The sequence below is a fragment of the Magnolia sinica genome, chromosome 1 (genome assembly GCF_029962835.1).
Source record: "Magnolia sinica isolate HGM2019 chromosome 1, MsV1, whole genome shotgun sequence".
Classification (NCBI taxonomy): Eukaryota; Viridiplantae; Streptophyta; class Magnoliopsida; order Magnoliales; family Magnoliaceae; genus Magnolia; species Magnolia sinica.
The window spans coordinates 85,703,538-85,727,340 of record NC_080573.1 but is presented as its reverse complement, the minus strand read 5'-3'; positions in this window follow the sequence as shown (position 1 = coordinate 85,727,340).

Sequence of the window (23,803 nt, the reverse complement as noted above, 5' to 3'; positions counted from 1 at the left end):
TCACAAAGAGAGAGAAAGAGATTAAAAGAGCAGTTTTGAGCGCTTACCTCCTGATCCAAACCGTTTATCAAGTAAGTGCTCTAATAATATATATCTTAATTATTTAAAATCAAATTTAAGTGGGCCCCACCACAAGATCATGTCTATCATATTAAATTATGTGTTTTCCATATCTTATATATTGTTATACTCCTATAAGTGGAAAATCCATTATAGACATTTAATGTGAAGTGGGCCCCACATAAAATTAAACATAACTTTTGAAATCTTATTCATTAAGTGTAAATATGGATTGAAGACCTTATATATCTAAATACAGATTGTTAAAATTAGGAGAAAGATCATAATAATAATCCGGACCGTTAAATCAACTATCGGGTCCAATCCAACCATTGATAAAAAGTTTAATAAATTAATTAAAAAATTAAAAAATTTACTTAATTTAATGTTAGATTGGATCATCTGATCAAAAATCAATTAGGACCATTGGACTAAAATCATGGAAAGTAAGGAATTAAATGTTCAGATTGGATGGATCTAAAATTCCAATTGTCTTTAAGGTAGATCTTGATCCTAAGTCAAACTTAACAAAGAATAATACCATTGATCTATGGTTAGAAATATGGTAAATTGGCTACCTACAGCTTAGATCTAAGAAATTATAGACTTGATTGACTGATTTAATAGACTAATGTAACAATCTTAGAATATTATTCATTTTTATAATTGTTTTAAGAAAATGGACACTAAGGAAGAAATTAACTTGATGCTTGTATTCTAACCATGACTAAAAAATGAAATTTTTTATGGATTGTAGACCCGAGTACAGTCATCAAATGCATGAAGAAATGATTGAAAGGTTAGGATGGTCAAATAAATAATGGACGTTATGGGTAAGTAGTCACTATCACGGATGAATTTTTCCATATGCATTGCATAACATTACATGTTTACTTTTGCTTAACTTTTATAATTTGTTGATATCTGTGCATAAAATTATCTCATATTTGATACGTCATTCTTAGAACACCAAACAACTTGATGATCGAGTTATCCCTTAAATTCTCGAGCAAAGTTCCCAATGGAACCTGAGTTGGTACCAATAGGGCCTCTTCCTTGGATTACGGTAGAGGCTAGGGAAGGAGTTTGGCTATCTCTAAATTAGGTCACTCATTGCCAGACTATACAATTAACACATGATACGTGAGATACCTCAAGCTAGCATTCACGTAGGATATGAGTAAACTCTTACACGTGTTGGGCTCGTATGGATCTCAGTTGGATGGGGTGTTGGTAGGCTGGACACTGTGCACAGCTATGGCCCTAGTTGTTTACTAAAGAAAATATTTATGTGGTAATTTGACATACTAAGATTCTTATATATGCACTTGTATCATGCGTATGTTGTGAATCATGCATACAACTACTTGGCTGTTAGCTCATTCCGTTGATTGGAAAACCATTCAGGACAGAGAAATGAACTGGAGTCTCCATGTGTGGAGTAATGACTTTAAAAGGCGTGCTCTTGGAGATTTGCTGCGAGAATAAAGAATTTTTTATTATCTATATTTTTTTAAAAATAATGATGTATGAACTTTTGCTAGATATCAGCTATAGATAATTGATACTTTTGATTGGATGTATGATGATTAATTGAGTTTACTATTCGTGATAATTATTATGGATATGTATATAATATTATCCCCTCCTCATCTAGTCACACCCTCAACTCTGTGACTTAGTCAAGCGATCTCGGATTTCTAGAACCAGGATGTGACAGCTTGGTATTAGAGCCTAGGTTTCAGAAGAAAATGGTTTTAGGGATAGAAAAAAAAATTGAAACTTAGGAGAGCTAGCTATAGGCTTAAACTTCCCTAGTGGCAGTGAACTTAGAACTTGAATTCTTCTCATATCTCTCGTAGATTAATGTCATCTAAGAAAGCAAGAAAAAACTCTACTCAAGGAGATACATCTGGCACACCAATTGCATCAGCAATGCGAACTGCAACTGCCACATTAGTTACACAAGTGCCATCGGTTAGTGCTAACTTAACCATGGAAGGAGTGGTTAGAGTCTTAGGGACCATGACTAACCTTAGCAATTTTGTGTAACATATTTAGCAATTTTGAGGGAAACTAGCACTGCATTTTATAGGACTGTTTAGAGAATCAGAGTTGTTGCCTACAGACTAGTACTACCCACAAAGCTCGCCAATATTCACAACATCTTCTGTGTCTCTATGTGTGAGATCTGTATCCTAGCCCGTACAATTCCGTAGGCTTCTGCGGTCCTCCTGGTCGAATTTCGGTGACCTGCCATCTGTAACCGGCGTTTGCACGTGATCCTGAGTCGTATCCCGCATTCTAGAGTTGGTTCGACCCAAGATTTGTACCCTAACGACCGCGCCGTCATCGCGGTTTTGATGCTGCATCTCTGTGCTGAGGCTGTACCCAGGCCAGGAGATGTGGGCCCACGTTTAGTTCGAGAAAAAATACTGCACATTTGCTAAACCCAAGAAAATGTCCCATCAATCACATCAAATATTGAGTACATGTCCCATTCCTAAAAGCAACCCCAAAGTCAACTCTCTCTTACAACCCATACCTAGTCAAGTACACTCATCTATCACTCACCATCCCTCTCTCCCATCACTTCTCTTACATCACTCTCTCTCTCTCTCTCATTACTCCCAAGCAACCCCATGAGAGTCCAACGTCCAAGCTCCATGAGGGAGAGCTAGATGTGGCCCACTTTCTACCTCCCATCTCCACCATCCAAAGATCATCTAGACCGTTAAAATCGTTTCCTTGGAGCTCTAGAGGCTATAGGCAGAAGAAGGAAGAGGAGATCAAAGGTGGGTGATTTTATGTTTTGATTTTGTGATATAAGGGCCCACTTATGGTGGGACCCATCTTGATATTTGTGTTGTATCCAAGAGGGGCCCATAGTGGCGGGGTCCCTCCAATATGCCGTCTCTTTCTCTCTCTCTCTCTCTCTCTTGTTTGTTGCCCACCATATGCAGGTATCTCTATCCAAACTGTCCATTAATGGCAGCCACCTTGCTGCCCACTATGGGACCCATCTGATGAATGTTCCTTACGTCTCCACCATTCAGACCTTGGACGGTGGAGGGACCGTTTAATGTATATGTTTTACCCACACTGGTCAGTGACTATGGGGCCCACATGCCTTGTGCATGAAATCCAGACTGTTCATCCGTGTGGGACCCACACATGATGTATATCCACACCGTCCATGGTCTGGACGGTGGGGGCCATCTTGATATATGTGTTTTACATCCAGGCCGTCCGTCCAGGCCTAGATGCTAGACGCTGGAGCATAAAAAAAGATATAATATATATATATATATATATATATATATATTATAATGAGCCCCACGTGGGACCCACTAAGATGTATTTATTCTATATCCACACCATCCGATTGCCCAGGACGGTGGGACCCTGCGATGCATGTGTTATATCAAAACTGTCCATCCATTCCAACCGTGTGGGGCCCACCCCACACTCGCTGCATGTGTGGGATGGGACCCACCTTGATATATGTATTTTGTATCCAGCCGTCCGTCCATTCTGGACGGGCAGGACCCACCTTGGTGTATTTGTTGTATGCACACCATCCATCTGGATGGCGGCCTTATGTGGGCCCACCTCATGTATGTATTTTGCATCCACACTGTCCATCTGGACGGTGCGGAGAGGGCGTACCGTGATGTGTTCTCCACGCTGTCCATTTAATTGGTGGGCCACACGTGTGGACCCCACCTTGAGATATGTGTTATATCCTTACCATCCATCTGTTTGGTGCGGTGACCAGTTAACCCAGCAGCTATTGTTCCTGTATTTGGTCAGCAATTTCGTGGGGCCCACTGATGCATGTGTTGCATCCAAACCGTCCATCCCATTTACTGAGCTCGTATTAAGGCTTGAGATTAAAAATGAGGCAGATCTATCAGGTGAACCACACTGCAGTAAACAGTGAGGGATTAAATGGCTACCCTTGAAACCCTTTTGGGTGCACGGAAGCTTTGGATCAATATGATATTTGTTTTTCTACTTAATTCAGGTCACTGTGACCATATGCACAAATTGGATGGAAAATAAATGTTATGATGGGCCCTGTGGAGTTTTAATGGTGGAAATCATTATCACCATTATTATTTATGGTATGGTCCAGATGATCTTCCAATATGATTCTTTTTTTAGGTAATGTTCTAAAATGATCTTTAAAAATAGATGTATGGTGTAGATAGTTCACCTAGAATGGTGGGCCCACCTTGATGTGATTGTGGCCTGTCTTTGAGGCCCAATATGATGTATACTCGGCCCATGTGATGGGGCCCACCTGTTTTGTATTCGAGGCCCATTGATGCGGCCCACTTGACGTTTATGAGGCCCATGAGGTGCGGCCCATTGTTATGTATATTGGGCCTGTGTGAGAGGCCCATTATGATGTATTTGCAGCCCATATGATGAGGCCTATGTGATGTAGTTGGATCCAATGGGTAGAGGCTCATTGTGATATATTTGAGGCCCATGGGATCGAGCCCTTTGTGATGTATATTAGGCCTGTGTCAGAGGCCCATTGTGATTGTATAGGGCCCGATGTGATGTATAAGGCCCATGTGATGCGGCCCACTAGATGTTTATGTGAGCCACTGCTTGGGAGCGATGTTGGTTAAATGTCCACTTTGATGGGCAATGATGGTTAAATGTCCACATTGTGACCTTCCCTTAAGCCTTGTTAGGCACATTCTCACCAATTTTGATTGTCGAGGCTGATTTCGATTGTCGGGGCCAATTGTCGAGGCCTATTTCGATTATCGAGGCCGATTATCGAGGTCGATTCTGATTGTCGAGGCTGATCGTATAGGCCGATTATCGATACCGATTATGAGTATGTGACAACATTACATCATCATTCCTACATCTTGGAACCCACCTTGTGTATATATTGGGCCCCATAAGGAAGTCCAGTTTATTGCGCGATAGAGAGGGTAAGGAAGCCCATTTAATGTACTTAGACTTGGCTCTGCCCTCGGTGGGGGATATTGTGACGCCCCGTCACTGTGATCACATGTGGGTGGGCGCACATGTATAGACACTGAGTGAGCGGGGTATGAGGACCTGAGTGAGCTACCGGTGATTGGCAGGCTATTGCGCTAGCAGGCTACTGTGCACATAATGAAAGCAGAACATTGTCCCACATCAAAAGCATTGTCCAATGTTGAGGTGGCTATAAGTTGGATTCTTTCCTTAACTATCGTAACGCACTTTAAATCAGTGAGCCTATCTTGATATTTGGACTAGATCCGCTGTCCTTCTATGGACCCCCATCATTCATATGCATGTTGTGAGGGATGATTGATTAAAGCAGATGTCATTGGGCTGAGATGTTTATGGGACTCCTTTGGAGACAGAGTTGTCCCTACATGATCGCGCAATATTGCTTTAATTGCATCATCGGCATTTGATATTTGGCTCTCTATGACTCCTCATTTGCATAACTGATCTGTATTGCGTACTCTAATATTGTATGATTCATGATCTTACCAGTATTTTCGATATTGTATGATTATGGCATCCTATTGAATACTTGACACTTACCTTGTGCACACACTTACACCACCCTCTAAGCTTTCTATAAGCTTATGCATGATAGATGCGTGCATGTTATGTTAGATTGTAGTAGCATTGAGCTTGGAGAGTGCAGTGGTCTTCTGGAGCTTTGATTTTTGATATATGTATTTTCCTTTCAGTATTGTATTCAAATGTTTACATTAGTGGATATGTGATGATGATGTTCTCTTTGTGATTTGGGTAAACTTGTGGTTATGCTTATTTTCAAAGAAATTTATGTTCAAAATCCTCCTTATAGGATCCCAAGATCGGAATCTGGCGTATTGGCACTGGGAGCCAAGAATGGGGTACTATGAGACTGTCGGCACCGAATTCGACAATTGGGAATTTTGTGAGCCCAATTTCTGGGTTTGGGGTGTGACACTATGCTTCGTAAATATGAGAGATGCCTGCTCACATATTAGATTAGCAGTTATTAAAAATTTAAGAAAATGCATCTTATATCGAGAGACCGGTGCACATCCTAGACAAAAAGAACAAGTGTTACAAACGAAGGTGATACCATTGGTCAAGGTCTAATGGAGTTACTACAGTGAAGAAGAAACCTCATGGGAGAGAGAAGCTAAGATCCAAGAAAAGTATAATGATCTCTTTGCCGACTAAGGTACGATGAATTTCAGATCGAAATTCTTTTTAAGGTGGATAAGATGTAATATACTGGAAATTTTGGAGGGTATTTTTTCTTTCTGATTATTTAATCATAAATGATCATCAAGTGGGTCATTTTAACCATTTAAACCCTATCTATGATAATCTATTTATTGGATCACCAATCTAAACCATGAATCATTGATCCACTCCATCCAAATTGAATAGTAACTGATTAATTTTCAAATGTATCATTAAAATTATCATCTAATAAATGTATCATCAAGATGTTAAGAGAAAATATGGTAAAACTTGCTGGACATATCTGGACCAGTTTCGATGTCATCGAACATCAAGCTTTGATGTCATCGAAGGTGCTTCGATGCCATCGAGCGAGTCCTGGGAAAAATTCAAAAATCTTACTAGACAAATTTGACTCACAATTGATGTCATCGAAGGGACTTTAATGCCATCAAGAATTTCAAAGTAAAATCTAGTTTGGTTGCTGGCCAATCCCAACTCTCGATTGATGTCATCGAGTAGGTCTTCGATGTCATCGAAGACCATTCAATGGCAACTCAATGCCATTGAACATCATATAAAATCTATTGTTTTGGGTTATCATTTACACAATAGATTCGCACCTCTTATAGCCTTGTTTATCATATTTTTCTTAGTCTCCTAAGGCTAAGGGATTATCAAATTTATATTCCTATTGGGTAAAGATCATCTAGAGGTTATAGGATTATTTTGGGTCATAGGGTAGGGGCCACCAAATCACCTATTTTACCTATTCATGCTCCTTGATGCTCCATTTTAGCTTGTGTCTTTGGTCTTCACTTTCCAAAGGCTTAGCCAACTACTTGACATAATGACTCACATGATTGAAAAATCAGGGTGCAAAAATGAGTGCATTAACAATCTTCCCCGTTGTCAATTACGTGATAAAAACCTAACCTAAGACCATGTCATGGTCCATACCAAAACAACTAAACAAAATTACATATCAAATATAAAAATTTACAACTTGAAACACTAAGACATATAATGCTTGCAATGCTCCCCCAGAATTTCTTCCCCGATCAAACCTGCAATACAACAAATAAACCGTACACAAGAGAATATATTGTTTTAGTGGGATTTGATCTTTCTCCCCCTTTTGTTAGTATTTGACAAAGGGTTAGTTCCAATAAATTCATATATGAAACAAATTTATAAATCAAATATATACTAGTTAAAAAGCTTATATTAACAAGGGTTAGGGATGTATATTATCATGAAAATCATGGAGCATGCTAATTAAGGTCATTCAAATAGATATAAATGAAAAATAAGAATGACCAATTATAATTTAAGCTTTAAACATGTGATATTAAGTTCAACAACTTTAAAGCTTATATTATCAAAATAAATGAGGCTAAATCCTTAGATTTTACAATAAAACACAAAATGAGGCTAGATTCCTTTGATTTAACTATTAGTTCATGTATGAGGCTGAAATCCTCAAATTCTACAATAGAGCTAATATAGGAGGCTTGGTCCTTTGATTTACCATTTCAACTCAAATGGACCATTAAGGTCACCTCCTTGTGGAGTTATGATCTCCCAAATCTCTTGGGAGGGATGGTGTGATGTGAGCCGAAAAAATGCACATGTGGCTCTTATCTTCCATACTAGAAGAGTCATCTTAAGTGGATTCAGACTCCTCCATATCATCCCATATTACTGTCATTGCCTTACTTTTAGATTTTATTTGCAAGGACAATCAGGGGCAAAATGTTCATAATCTTCACAATTGTAACATTAGAGCTTTTTAAATAGTTTAGTGGATTTTCCTTTATGTTTGTCCACCTTCTTATCACAACTCTTTCCTCTAGTAAAATTAAGGAATTTCTTGAATTTTTTAGCAAATTCTTTCTCCTCATCCTCCACATTATTATCACTATTAGATTTTACTTCCTTATGTCTGTGTGAATGCCTATATGATGTTTTGAGGACGGCTAATTTCTTACCTTTAGAGGGGGCTTTAAAGTGTAGTTTGTATGGAACATATAAGTTCTTCTAGTTTCATCTCATCTATATTCCTACACTCTTCTATTGAGATAATCTTGGGAGTGAACCTATCCAATAAGAATTTAAGAATTTTTTTCCAAATGCGTTCTTCCGGAATCCTCTCTCCTAAATCCCACATGGAATTGCAAATATCATTCGATTTAGAGTAGAATTCCATGAAAGTTTCAGTCTCTTCCTGTAACGCCCTGGATTTCGAGGGTCAAGCAAAGCTCTACTCCCAAGATTCAGCACATCACTTATGCAACATGGATAATGATGTTTAGATGTCATCCATACTAATGCATTAACAAGAGTGGGATTATACTAAAACAACATATCATACTTCAGAGATAATGTAATTTAAATAAGCGGAAGTCTGACGTATATATATTAAAATAAGTAAGAAGTTCTCAATCTACAGAGTATGAAAATGTAACAGGGTTTAATACATACAAAATTTGTTGCAAAATAGACAAAATGGGAAAATGTAAGATGTCTAACTAGACAAGTCGCCTAGTAACTCGGCGAAGCAGCTCTAAGTCTACATAAATCCGCCTGAAAGTTGACATTAGGAGAACTCCTCCTCGTCCATGAAATCCTGCTCCTTCACGTAAACCTCATTGTTATCTACATCAAAATTAGTATCTGGTTAGTGTTTTAAAACACCGTCCTAGAGTGAGAGTGAGTGATCAACTCAGTGGTACTATAAGGCAAAGGTTAACATGTTATCAAGTCAATCAAGCAGTGATGATAAAGCATCATAACAATCACTTCTTAATTACTCTTATTAATGCAGGAATGGAGTGCAAGTAATGATGCATGCCCTCACATCAAAGCTCCCTTAACAAGCGATGCCGACACCATATCGCATATGACCACCCTGCCTCATGTGCGACTTCCACGCCTTTAAAGCACATCCTAACTAATATAGTGCTATGCATGGTCATGTTAGCCCAGTAATTAATTTAGTCTATTCATACAACAGATTTGAGAAGCTAGGGTACCTCTCTTTATATCATTAACCTGAACCGATAGATCCATTTAGGTTTGTCACACCTAGTCGAGCACATACGATAGGCAAGTTGTGGGGTCATCACTCCCGATGAAAGCAGTCAATAGGTAAGTTCATATTTTTATACTCGCGGACACTACAGGGTGGCTAATCACCTCGGCGCAGGCTGACAGCTCAAACATGGTATCCCATACCACCATGCTCAACTCACGAGTCTATGTTGCTCACTGGTCACTACGGGGTGGCTGATCACCTCGACGTAGGCCGACAGCTCGAACACGGTGTCCCATACCACCATGCCCGGATCATGAGTCTTAGCGGATCGTGGTACCATGGTTAAGGTGGGCCTTTACATTGGTAAGGGGTACCTTAGATTCAAGCAGTGGTGTCCATACATGGTGAACATACAATGGGCCAATCGGTTTATTAGATAAGTTCGATTGGTACAGGCACACGCCGACTTAATCGACATGGAGTGCATAAGCACCCCTCATGGCCTAACCACTGTTGATAATCGTCATGTGACCCGGATTTGTCGAATATATCCGAGGTGGCGAGACTAATTCAGCCACCTGAATGGGGACTGTTACCGATTGCTTGGACTATAATGTAGCCCCAATCCTACTCAGATGTAACAAGTAAACACATGTGATAATCGTTTCAGCATTTGACAAATAATCTAAGCAAGTTCCTCATTTGAGCATTTCATCCAATACATTGCTCATGTTCCATACACTTGCATTTTTATCATAAATCACGCAGATAAAATTAAAATTTTATGAAGGAAACTAGACATATGGATAAAGTGATTAAGAATCCTATATTAATACACTTAATAAATACACTTCGTCAACATTTTCTCATTTAGACATTTTATCAAACACCTAAGTTACACTTCACCAAATACACAGATTAGATAAGTTATGACATATATTTTGGCAAATTCTTTACATAAGGAAGTCATCATGCTTTCGACAAACATGAATCCTAGCCTAACAATCATGGCAAGCACAAATCACAATTGCATGTTCATTCAAACATTTAAACAAACACATGGGGTGCATCTTGTATTCAACATAGTTTACACTTGTATAATATATCGAAAACGTCGTATCTAAGACAATATGGCAGCAATCAAGTCAGACATAAATCATTAGCTGACATTGAAAGCATTGAAAAGCATAACCTAAATGTTTATAGTCCGTACCTTTCATTGGAATATTTGATTCGGACATGGTTTAAATTCTACATTCCCAAAAACGGAACGTCGAGCACCTAAACAACGAAATAGGTTAGCTAGTTCATCGATTACACTATCTGGATTTCCAAATTGAGATTAGGGTTAGGTTTTTTTACCCAAATCTTAGCTGAAACGGATTGTGTAATGAAAGAAGAGAGGTAATTCAGTAGGTGGAGTAATGGGAAAAAATCATAGCAACGATCTCCTAAACTCTCTCTTTTCTCCTCACTCTTTTCTCTTCTTTTCTCTCTTCTCTCTCCTAGGGTTAGAGAAATTCGTATGGAATAGAAATGGGGTGGTTTATGGGCTTTATATAGGCCTAATAGTGATGTAAATGGCCCCAGGGCCATGGTATACTTAGTTTATAATCAAAGGGTGCTTGTTTTTTACAAACAGAGCACATAGGGAGGCCCACTACTCACCTACGTCACAGTGTAAGTTCCCTGACAATGGATCTATGCCAGGATGTGATTTCGGTGTGATTGGATAGGCCGATCGACCGTGGAGGACCTGTGTCAGATCAACGGTCGAACTTGCTCGATCGGGGCCACGAGTATATGGATATGAACAGGGAAATTTCCTTTTCCCCTGGGTGCAGTTTGGTCAGAAATTGATGGTCCGAAATCTTCAATTTCGCCTGTGAGTGAATGGCCCAATTCACTTAAGTTTTAATACGTTTTCTAAAGATATTCGCGTTTCTCACAAACTTTACTCAGGGCTCAAGTTGTGCATTTCTGGACACCATCTAGGTTCGTTTTCCATGATAGTTGTCAAGCCCAGTAAGGTGGACATAATCCTATAGTTTTGCGGTCATCAAACTTTCAACGTGCGGTTCAGGTCCGATACGGAGTTTCGATGTACTCTTGAGAGCGACAGGCTCATGGGATTTTGCCTAGGTTTTTAGGTAGTGTTGAGTTAGCAGTATTGATGGTTTTGGGTCTACCATTTATGTAAATGGTGGTTTGAGCTAAATCGACTGATTAATTCAGTTCAGTACTTAATTAATTATCATCTAAATTTCTTCATAATATGGTCCTTAGGGATTTCTGCCTGAGGTGGTACTCGGGTCTTTGTATGGATTTTTTTGAGGTGTTATAATCTACCCCCCTTAAAGAAAAATTTTATCCTCGAAATTAGTACCTTTTCGTACTCCTCGAGGATCTGAGGGTAGTTTTTAAGGACTTTGGCTTCCGTTTCCCAAGTAGCCTCTTCCTCAGTGTGGTGCGTCCACAATACCTTCATGAGTGGGATAACTTTGTTGGGTAGCACTTGTTCTTTCCTATCAAGAATATGTGTTAGCCGCAGTACATAGGTAGCGTCGTCACTTAAGTGTACTTACTCTCATTTGATAATGTGAGTAGGATCAGGAACATATTTCTTCAACATCAATATGTGAAATACGTTGTGCACGCCTGCGAGTGGTGTAGGTAAAGCAAGGTTGTATACTACCACACCCACTCGATCCAAAATCTGGAATGGGCTAATAAATCAAGGCGTAAGTTTCCCTTTCTTACCAAAATGAAGGACTTCCTTCATTAGAAAAATCTTAAGGAATATGTAGTCCCCAACATCAAATTCCAGCCGTCTCCATCTCATATCGGCATAACTTTTCTATCTGCTCTGGGTTGCAAGAAGTCGACGCCTAATAATATCAATATTCTCTGAGGTTGCCTGTACAAAATCTGGGCCAACCAGACTCTTCTCGCCAACTTCTACCCAATAATGTGGAGCTCGACATGGGCGACCATATAAAGCTTCGTAGGGAGCCATGCCAATGCTCGCTTGAAAGCTATTATTATAAACAAACTCAGCATAGGGGAGACAGTCATCCCAACTATCCTTGAAATCGAGCACACACGCTCGCAACATATCTTTAAGTATCTGATTTACCCATTTCGTCTAGCCATCGGTCTGTGGGTGGAACACAGTACTGAACTTTAACTTTACTTCCATTGCTTCTTGGATTCGAGTCCAAAAGATGGATGTGAATCGTGTGTTTCAGTCTGACATGATTTCCATAGGAATTCCTTGTAATCGCATTATCTCTTTAATGTACAGCTTGGGAAGGTCATCAGCCGAATTAGAAACTCTAATTGGGAGGAAGTGGGATGATTTCGTCAATCGGTTCACAATCACCCAAATGGAGTTATGCCCCTTTCTTGTCTTGGGTAACCCAGAAATGAAATCCATGGATATAAAATCCCATTTCCATTCAGCTATGGGCATGGGCTAAAGTAAACCAGGGGGTCGGCGATATTCGGCCTTAACTTACTGGCACGTGAGACAACGGGATACATAATCTGCTATTTGGGCCTTCATGTTGTTCCACCAGTACGAATGCTTCATATCTCGATATATCTTCGTACTGCCTGGATGTATCACCATTTTTGAATTGTGAGCGGATTCTAGGACTTCCCTTCTCAAGTCATGGAGATTTGGGAAGCATAGGCGGCCATGATATCGTAAACTTTCGTCCGATCCAACTCTCCATTTGGATTCTTCACTGTCACTTGCTCGCTCTCTTATTTTCACCAACAGTTCATCTTCTTTCTATTCCACAATGATTCGGTCATCAATAAATGGCTGTACGTGGATGTGTGTGATGCTCATGAATGGCTCCTCCACTGTAAGTTTTTGTTCGAAGTCTCGTATGAACTCCACCATATTCCACTCTTCTATTCATTAGTGGAGCTGCAAATTCTATTGTTTCTTGTAGCTCAACACATCGACCATAAGGTTGGCCTTGCCAGGATGGTAGGAGTCCTCAAACTTAAAGTTTTTCAAGGTCTTCATTTAAGGTCATTGCCTCATATTCAGGTCCATCTGCGTAAAGATGTACTTGAGGCTCTTGTGATCGCAAAAGAGCTCGAACTCCTCTCCGTAGAGGTAATGTCTCCAGAGCTTTAATGCGAAGATGACTGCCTCCAATTCCAGGTCATGGGTGGGGTAGTTTTCTTCGTGCTTTCTCAACTGTCGTAAGGCATAGGCGATCACCCTATCCTCCTGCATAAGTACACATCCCAAACCAACACGAGAGGCTTCGGTGTAAATAGCGTACTTGACTCCTTGCTCTGGTAATACGAGCACAAGTGTAGATGTCAGCTTGTCCTTTAGTTCTCGAAAGGCTGCTTCTGCTTTCTCGTTCCAAGCAAACTTAAGATCTTTTTGAGTGAGTTGCGATAACGGTCGGGCTATCTTGGAAAAATCTTTAATGAAGCGGCGATAATAGCCAGCAAGTCCAAGGAAACTCCTCACTTCTGTAACTGAACTGGGCTGCTCCTAGTCCGGTACTATGCTCACCTTGGCAAGGTCCACGACAATTTCTTCCTTGGACACCACGTATCTAGAAACTTGACTTCTTCATTCCAAAAGTCACATTTCGGTACTGAGCAAATAATTGATTCTGCATGAGAGTATCAAGAACCACTCGCAGGTGCTCTCCATGATCCTTCTGACTCTTGGAGTATATCAAAATGTCATTTATAAATACGATAACGAATCAGTAAAGATACAGCTGAAACACCCGGTTCATGAGATCCATGAATACAGTCGGTGCATTTGTAAGTCCAAATGGCATCACGAGGAATTCGTAGTGCCTGAAACTAGTTCTGAAAGCTATTTTCTACACGTCTTCATTCTTGACTCGCAACTGATGATACCCGGACTGTAGGTCGATTTTAGAGAAATACTGCACTTCCTTCAACTGATTAAATAGGTCACCTATCCTGGGCAGAGGATACTTGTTCTTTGCTGTTACGTGGTTCAACCTGTGATAATCTATACATAACCATAGTAATCCATCCTTTTTCACAAACAACACAAGGGCTCCCCAAGGAGATACGCTAGGCCGTATAAAACCTGAATCCAATAGATCATCTATCTGCTTCCTCAATTCCTCTATTTCACATAGAGGCATGCGGTATGTTGGTAAGGAAATAGGCGTCGCATCTGGCACAAGGTCGATAGTAAAGTTGATCTCGCGCTGAGGAGGTAGTCTATGGATCGTTCTGAATACGTCCATGAAATCTTAGACTACTGGCGTGTCCTCAAGGGTCGGACTATATAATTCTCTAATAGGGAAGTATAACAGCTGATGCGATAGGGCCAACTGACCTGAACAGGGAAAGTGAAGGTTGTACCCTTGGGTCCATGGGCTATCACCAATCTAGTATCGCAATTGAATGCTGCCTTCATTTCGGTGATCCAATTCATGCCGAGGATGATGTCATAATGATATAGGGTGGTGACAATTAGGTCAATAAACACTACCCTGCTCCCTAAGTCTATCAGCCAACCCTTACACAACTTAATGACATCTGTGAAGGTTCCTGCTGCCTCAATGACCCTCACCTCAACCATAGGGATAGTGTTCAGCCTTAAGCGCTTGACAGTAGAGTCTGATATTATCGAAATAGTGGACCCAGTATCCACCAACAGAAATACGTGTGTACCTTGGATGTGGGCAGTGACTTCAAACGGTACTGCAATTACTGACTTAGATGCTTCAACTGCAAGTGCATTTACTTAAGCTTATTGAGGACGATTGGGTTATGTTGCTATAGGTCGTTGAGGCGGCCTATATCGAGGTGTGGGAGGTCGGTTGAATGGCTGTGCTAGTGGTATAGATCATAGAGGTGGAGTTATTATAACACGCTGTGGCTGACGATTAATCTTCTGAGGTGGCGTGAAACCGTTGTCCTTCATCTTGGTAAAATAGAAGGGATCAATGTGTTCCCCTTTATTGCAATAAGTGCACCAATGGTCAGTTTGTCGTTGCTGGGCTTGCAGGGCAATAAGCCTGGGAAGCAAGTCCATACGAGGTCTCTTGCCTAGAACTAGCTGATTTTGTAATTCAGGCCAAGGCCTCGGGCCCATTGGCAACATGTCTGAGACAATCTCTCACCATCTTGCTCAGCTCGCAGGGACATGTTCACTAGCTTAACATTGTTGGAAATGTTATCGCAACACATCTTAGTGCTGATATCAAGTTGCAAACCCTCTGAAAACTGTCACATTCTCATCGGTTCATTCGCTAGGATCATTGGAGCATATCTGGCCAGCTCCGTGAAGCGGTTCTCGTATTCAGCCATTGTCATCCCTCCCTGTCTGAGGTGGAGAAATTCACCCTCCTTTTCATTACAGTAAGCGAGGGGAAAATACTTTCCATGGAAACAAGTTTCGAACGCGTCCCATGTCCACACATATCCCACAAGGATGGTTCGTAGGATGCTATCCCACCAAAGACTAGCCTCCTTCTCAAACATATAAGTAACAAGCTCCACTTGTTCTGCCTCAGTACAGTGCAATGGCTTCAAAATCTTGGAGATGCGATCCAGTCAGTATCATCCTCTTCGGGCCTGTGAGTACCCACAAAAGTAGGAGGGCGAAAGCGCTGAAAGTGCTCAAATAAGCCACTAGTGTCATAGCTCCAGTGGGCTGCATGGGTGGCATAGGTGGGACTAAATCATGTTTTGGGCAATTGCCCCCGCAATCGTAGCCAAAAATTGTTGTTGTTGCTGCATTAGGAGCATCATTTGCTCTAACCTATCAGGAGGAGAAGCTGCCTGAGGCATGTGTGGTATTGATGTAGACACATAGTTCTGTCCCGGAACCGGTGGTGTACTAGGTGTTGGCCCATTGGTGGGGCCAGTGGTCGGCTGTGAATCCGGCATTATCTCAATATTCGGGCCCAAACCGGGATCCGTATGGTTATTGCTCAGGGGAGGTGACCCGTCAGTCGATCCGCTAAGTGGGAGACATGTCATATTCTTAGTGGTTTTCTGAGGCATTCCCTATATACAACATAGGGTGCAATGTGTGTAACATTAGGACAATATTACCCACTTTTCCAAACATTCTACACATTTCAAATCAAAAGAAGCTTCACACATTTTATTTAACCAAAATTTGTCACAATACATATGATGTAACATTACATGAATTATGACAGAGAATGCATGTGAGCTAATTTAACAAAAGCTTTAACACTGACTACCCTAACATCCAACTAAACCAACCAAGGCTAATACAAAGAAGACAAGAAACAAAGAAAATAAGAAGACAACGACAACACATGACTTGTCCTTCGACTCTGGCGAAGGTGGAGGTGCACCCTTATCCTGCATATAGCACATGAGGGACTTCAAGGTGTGAGACATTCTCTTGAATTTCTGTTTTAGATAAGTCTGATTCTCTTCAAACTTTTACTTCAACTGAGCCTGGTTCTCTTCAATCTTAACCATGAAGGCTTCTAAGGTGGCCCAATCATGGCAGTCTCCATGTGTAGCAAGAGGTCTCCCATCTGAATCTTGGGCCTCCTCTTCCTCTTCCTGCTCTTCCTCCTCATTTCCTTCTTCATCCTCACTGCCTTCTTCCTCTCCACTTCCTTCCTCATCCTCACTGCATTCTTCCTCTTCACTCTCTTCTTCTATTTCACCACCGTACTCATCGAGTCGGGCTTGGCGTTGCCTAGGGCCAATTCCCATATTGTTCAGTGTAGTCTCATTGATGAAGTGGATCGACGCAAGATTATCCATATGAAGTCTGAAACCGAAGTTATGGGCAATCTTGCAGATAAGTCGGACGAATGGGAGGGATGCGTCCCCCAGGTAGATCGTGCGTTCCTGATTATCTGAGACAAAACGAGAGTAGATAGGCATACTTTTTCTCCTTGTCCAACTCTGTACTAGAAGTCCACCATAAAATGAGTGCATTCTGTACAGTTACTCCACCTATGATACACGTTATACGTGCATATGTAATGGAGTAGGTGAAAATCTGCCATCATACGAGTCAATGCGAGGCTATTGTCTCACCTCCAATGGGCCAATCGGCCGTAAAGGAAACGTGTGCAGCGATCTTTCTCTCATCTATTAGCGAGATGAATTTCACTATCATGTACCACACTGCATTCTATTCCCATAATACAAGCCATAACATCCACATTGACTATGGCTTCCTGCCTCCCCAAAGGGATAGTAAACTAAAGAGGCTCTAGTAGTGGGTTCGGTATGTGGGCATAGAAGACTCGCACGGTGCCTTTGCTCACATGAGCCTTTCCTTCGAATATGGGACCCCACTCGGTCTCTAGAAGAAGGTCAATCATTGGATACAACCTGAATAATTTCTCGTCAACATGAGCTTCAAATACGACTTTGCGATCACGAAACTTACCAAGTTCGTAGCCCCCGGTAGCGATCTTTCCAACGGGATCTAAGATCGAGGTCCCGTTTTGACCTTTGCTCGACACTTGCTCTAGTCTCGGCATCCGTCCTCTTCCTAGAGCGGCTTAGATAGCTAGGCCCGGCCTCATTCGGGGCTGCTCTCTTCTTTCCCATAAGGTAGAAAAGCTTAGAGAATGAAGTGGATTGGAAAGTTTGAGAGTTATGAGACACAAAAAGGTGGGTTTTCTGCTCAAATGAGGGGAAAATAAGGAAGATGGAGAGTTGTAAGAGGTAGTTTTAGGGTAATGGTGGTGGATGGGTGTAAGATGTGAAAGAAAATGGAAGCTTTGAGTGTATGGGAAAGGAAATTTGAGAGGGAAAGAGGATTTGTAGAGGTTTGGGGGTGTTGAAGGGTTAGAAGTAGGTTGACATGAGCAAAGGGGGCAAGAGGGGGGTTAAATGGGTGGTCCCACATGTGGGAGGGCCCAACATGAATGGTCGGTCGGCGGTGTGCCGCTTCCCGCATGGTGCCACCACGCCCCACTGTGGTAGCAGGCGGTCCGCGGCCGCCCGGTCGATGCCGTTGCGCCCCCCTGGGCTGTCCGGCGGTGGCCACCCCCTCTCGGAATGCCGAATACGTGTGGGGGGCCCCTTGGGCCCCACTGAATTTTACGGTTTGGGTCCTTAGGTCCATAGGGTGTACTTTCTCAGTCTAATAAGCATGTATTCGTGCCTTTTGGCTTGTTTAAAGTTTGAGATTCGTCGACTTATAGTTCAAACCCATCGATTGATGGCCTAAAAGGGATTGAGATCAATTCACATGATCTAGGATAGTACGTGCTACACTATAATGGTCAATCTCACCCATCGGTGAAACTTTGGGATTCTACGATCGTTTCCACATTTCATCGCCCCCTTCCTAAGTCAGAGTGCGTTAGAGTGCATCATGTTACCTATAACTCAGGTCCAGTTTAATCCAAATCATGCTCTGATACCAACTTGTAACCCCCTGGATTTCAAGGGTCGAGCAAAGCTTTACTCTCGAGATTGAGCACATCACTTATGCAAGATGGATAATGATTTTTAGAAGTCCTTCATACCAATGCATTAACATGAGTGGGATTATACTAAAACAATATATCATACTCTAGAGATAATGTAATTTAAATAAGTGGAAGTCTGACGTATATGTATTAAAATAAGTAAGAAGTTCTTAATCTCCAGAGTATGATAATGTAACAGGGTTTAATATTTACAAAATTTGTTGTAAAATAGACAAAATGGAAAAATGTAAGGTGTCCAACTAGACAAATCTCCTAGTAACCCGACGAAGCAGCTCTAGGTTTACATAGACTCACCTGAAAGCTGACAGTAGGAGAACTCCTCCTCATCCATGAAATCCTACTCCGTCATATAAAATTCATCGTTATCTACATCTAAACCAGTGTCTGGTTAGTATTTTAAAACACTGTCCTAGAGTGGGAGTGAGTGATCAACTCAGTGGTACTATAAGGCAAAGGTTAACATGTTATCAAGTCAATCAAGCAGTAATGATAAAGTAGCATAACAATCACTTCTTAATTACTCTTATTAATGTAGGAATGGAGTGTAAGTAATTATGCATGCCCTCACATTGAAGCTCCCTCAACAAGCGATGCCGACACCATATCGCATATGACCACCCTGCCTCATGTGCGACTTCCACGCATTTAAAGCACATCCTAACTAATGCAGTGCTATGTATGGTCATGTTAGCCTAGTAATTAATTTAGTTTATTCATACAATAGATTTGAGAAGCTAGGGTACCTCTCTTTATATTATTGACCGGAACTGAAGGATCCATTTAGGTCCGTCACTCCTAGTCGAGCACATACGATAGGCAAGTTGTGGGGTCATCACTCTCGATGAAAGCAGTTGATAGGCAAGTTCCTAATTTTATAATTATGGACACTACGGAGTGGCTAATCACCTAGGCGTAGGCCAACAGCTTAAACACAGTGTCCTATACCACCATGTTTGGCTCACGAGTTTGTGTTGCTCACTACGGGGTGGCTGATCACCTCAGCATAGGCCGACAGCTCGAACACGGTATCCCATACCACAATGTCTAGCTCATGAGTCTTAGCGGATCATAGTACCATGGTTAAGGTGGGCCTTTACATTGGTAAGAGGTACCTTAGATTCAAGCAGTGGTGTCCATACATGGTGAACATACAATGGGCTAGTCGTTTATTAGATAAGTTCGATTAGTACAGGCACATGCCAACTTAATCGACATGGAGTGCATAAGCACCCCTCATAGCCTAACCACTGTTGATAATCGTCGTGAGACCCAAATTCGTTGAATATGTTCGATGTGGTGAAACTAATTCAGCCACCTGATTGGGGATTGTTATCGATTGCCTGGACTACGGCGTAACCCTAATCCTATATTAATACATGTAATAATCGTTTCATCATTTGACAAATAATCCAAGCAAGTTCCTCATTTGAGCATTTCATCCAACACATTGCTCATGTTCCATACACTTGCATTTTTATCATAAATCGCGTAGATGAAATTAAAATTTCATGAAGGAAACTAGACATATGCATAAAGTGATTAAGAATCCTATATTAATACACTTAATAAATACACTTCATCAACATTTTCTCATTCAGACATTTTATCAAACACATAAGTTACACTTCACCAAATACAAAGACTAGAATAGTTATGACATATATTATGGAAAGTTCTTTACACAAGGAGATCATCATGCTTTCGACAAACATGAATCCTAGCCTAACGGTCATGGCAGGCACAAATCACAATTGCATATTCATTCAAAAATTTCAATAAACACATGGGGTGCATCTTGTATTCAACATAGTTCACACATGTATGATATATCGAAAACGTCGTATCTAAGACAATATGGCAGTAATCAAGTCAGACATAAATCATTAGCTGATATTAAAAGCATTGAAAACCATAACTTAAATGTTTATAGTCCACACCTTTCATCAGAATATTCGATTCGGACGCGGTTCGAATTCTACGCTCCCGAAAGCGGAACGTCAGGCACCTAAACAATGAAATAGGTTAGCTACTTCATCAATTACACCATCTAGATTTCCAAATTGAGATTAAGGTTAGGTTTTCTTACCCAATTTGTAGCTGCAACAGATTGTGTAACAAAAAAGGAGAGGTCATTCTGTACGTGGAGTAGCGGGAAAGAATCATAGCAATGATCTCCCAAACTCCCTCTCCTCTCCTCACTCTTTTCTCTTCTTTTCTCTCTTCTCTCTCCTAGGGTTAGAGAAATTCGTATGGAATAGAAATGGGGTGGTTTAAGGGCTTTGTATAGGCCCAGTAGTGATGTAAATGGCCCCAAGGCCATGGTATACTTAGTTTATAACTAAAAGGTGCCTGTTTTTGACAAACAGGGCACATAGGGAGGCCCACTACTCACCTACATCACAGTGTAAGTTCTCTAACAATGAATCTATGCCAGGATGTGATTTTGGTGCGAGTGGATAGGCCGATCAACTGTGGAGGACCCGTGTCAGATCAACAGTCGAACTTGCTCAATCGGGGCCACGAGTATATGGATATGAGCAGGAAAATTTCCTTTTCCCTTGGGTGAAGTTTGTTCAGAAACTGACGATCGAAAATCTTCAATTTCGCCTGTGAGTGAATGGCCCAATTCACTTAAATTTCAATACGTTTTCTAAAGATATTCGCGTTTCTCACACACTTTACTCAGGGCTCAAGTTGTGCATTTCTAGACACCATCTGGGCTCGTTTCCCATGATGGTTGTCAAGCCTAGTAGGGTGGACATAATCCTCTAGTTTCACGGTCATCGAACTTTCGACGTGCGGTCCAGGTCCGATACGGAGTATCAATGTACTCCCGAGACGGACAGGCTCACGGGATTTCGCCTAGGTTTTTAAGTTGTGTTGAGTTAGTAGTATTGATGGTTTTGTGTCTTGCCATTTGTGTAAATGGTGGTTTGAGCTAAATCCACCGATTAATTCAGTTTAGTACTTAATTAATTTTCGTCTAAATTTCTTCAGAATATGGTCCTTAGGGATTTCTGCCTAAGGTGGTACTCGGGTCTTTGTATGGATTTTTTTGAGGTGTTACACTTCCATCCTAATATTTTCAAATTTAGTAGCTATGAGTTGAAGCTTCAATCTTTTAACTGTGCTAGTTCCTTCATTGGTGATTTTCAAGATGACTCACTCTTCCTTCCCCGTAGTGCAAGTGCATATGCGTTTAAATTCATCGAGGGGAATCGTACAGTAAATAACATTAAGAGCTTTGGCATTATAGGTATGCACAACTTTCTCAATGGCACTACATTTGGATTTTCCTTTGAGAGAGCTAATGGTGCTACCATCAATCACGACTTTTTCTATGGGAATTTTCCATCCTTCTTCGACAACTTTCCAAACTGAATGGTATAAAGACATTATAAATATCTTCATCCTAGCCTTCCAATAGGTGTAATTAGACCCATCAAAGTACGGTGGTCATGTGACAGTACTGCCCTCTTGGTTTGACAACATTCTTAAGCTCCTTGGATTAACTAAAGGCAGCTACTCCCTTCAAGAGCTGCCCGCTCTAATACCAATTAAAATTGTGGATAAATCACTTATGTGTTTAAGCGCAGAAGTATGGTGGATCTAGAAAATGAAGGTTATGTCCTAAAGGGGGGTGATTAGGATCTAGTTAAAATTATCCCAATTAAAAATAGAAATCGCCTAACTCAAACTAATATGCAATTAAAGTAAGGCAATATAAATATAAGGCTTGCAAGCCAATAGTGGGTCCAATCATATAGACTACAGATAATATGCAAATAAGTAATTAGTCTATAAAATGATAGTGAACATGTGTGTGGGATGTACTACTTATCAACTCCAAGAATTCATCTAATCATACATGTTAAAAGGTAAATATTCAAACTCACAAGCATAATTGAATAATTGTGCAAATGACACTCCCACACACAATCATGTATAGTGGTTCGGCTACTTACCTACTCCACTCCCGGTGAACGCACTCAACCCATGAGTGTACCAGATTTCACTATTGAAGATTTTAAATCAGGTTCACCTGAATCCTTTATAGCCCTACACAAGGACTCTAAACTTTATGCCTTACACAAGAGCAAGGGTCTACTCCCAAACTCAACAATTTCGGCTCTATGCAAGAGCCAAGGTCCTACTCCCGAACCTAAGATTTATACCCTACACAAGAGCAAGGGTCCTAATCCCAAACCTGTCACATACTCTCCTGCCGTAGGCCTACGAAAGAACCTTAGTTGGTTTCACCTTAGGCTAACCAATAACCTTGGTCCTACATAAGAACCACGAAATTTAGGCCCTATAGAAATGCCAAGGTCCTATGAAAGAACCGAGGTAAGTTTAAACATAAACTCTTACACTCCAACCTATACAAGGAAGGAGTACAAACATGGACTCCTACACATGACACTTAGTTGTTGGATTTAGTCCCTTTTATATCTTCATCTTGGGTTCCTTGATCTCCGCTTTCCATGCTTCAATTAGCTACTTGATGCTCCCCCGATTATGTTCTCGCTGCTTCGCGAAGACTTTAGCTTCATGATCAATCACCTTGCTTGTGATGCTCGACCAAAGTGATGAGAGGATAGTTAAATCTCCTACAACTAATGGAAAGTTTTTTTCCTAATCAATTTAAATAAATGGGTCTCCTAGATGATTTCGACAATGGTTTGCCAAGATTACTTTAGTCCAATCTCTAAGAAATGGAAGGGTTCAAGCACATCTTCATTGTAGAGATTGGAATCCTCAATTGAGTATGAATCTCAAGGAAGAGTACTTAAAACACCATGTAATAGAGGCTAGGGATGAGGGATATGTATATGAAATCACCCTACCTTTGGTTGCTCTAGAAACCCATCCAAATGCCTAAGAACTGAATATCCTTTATAAAAAGTTCGAGCTTCAACAGTCAAAAAATGGGTAGAAATTGGCTCTGTCTATGCCATCGAAGGTCCTTCGATGTCATCGAAGATTCCTCTGGACCAGTTTCGATGTCATTGAACTATCCTTC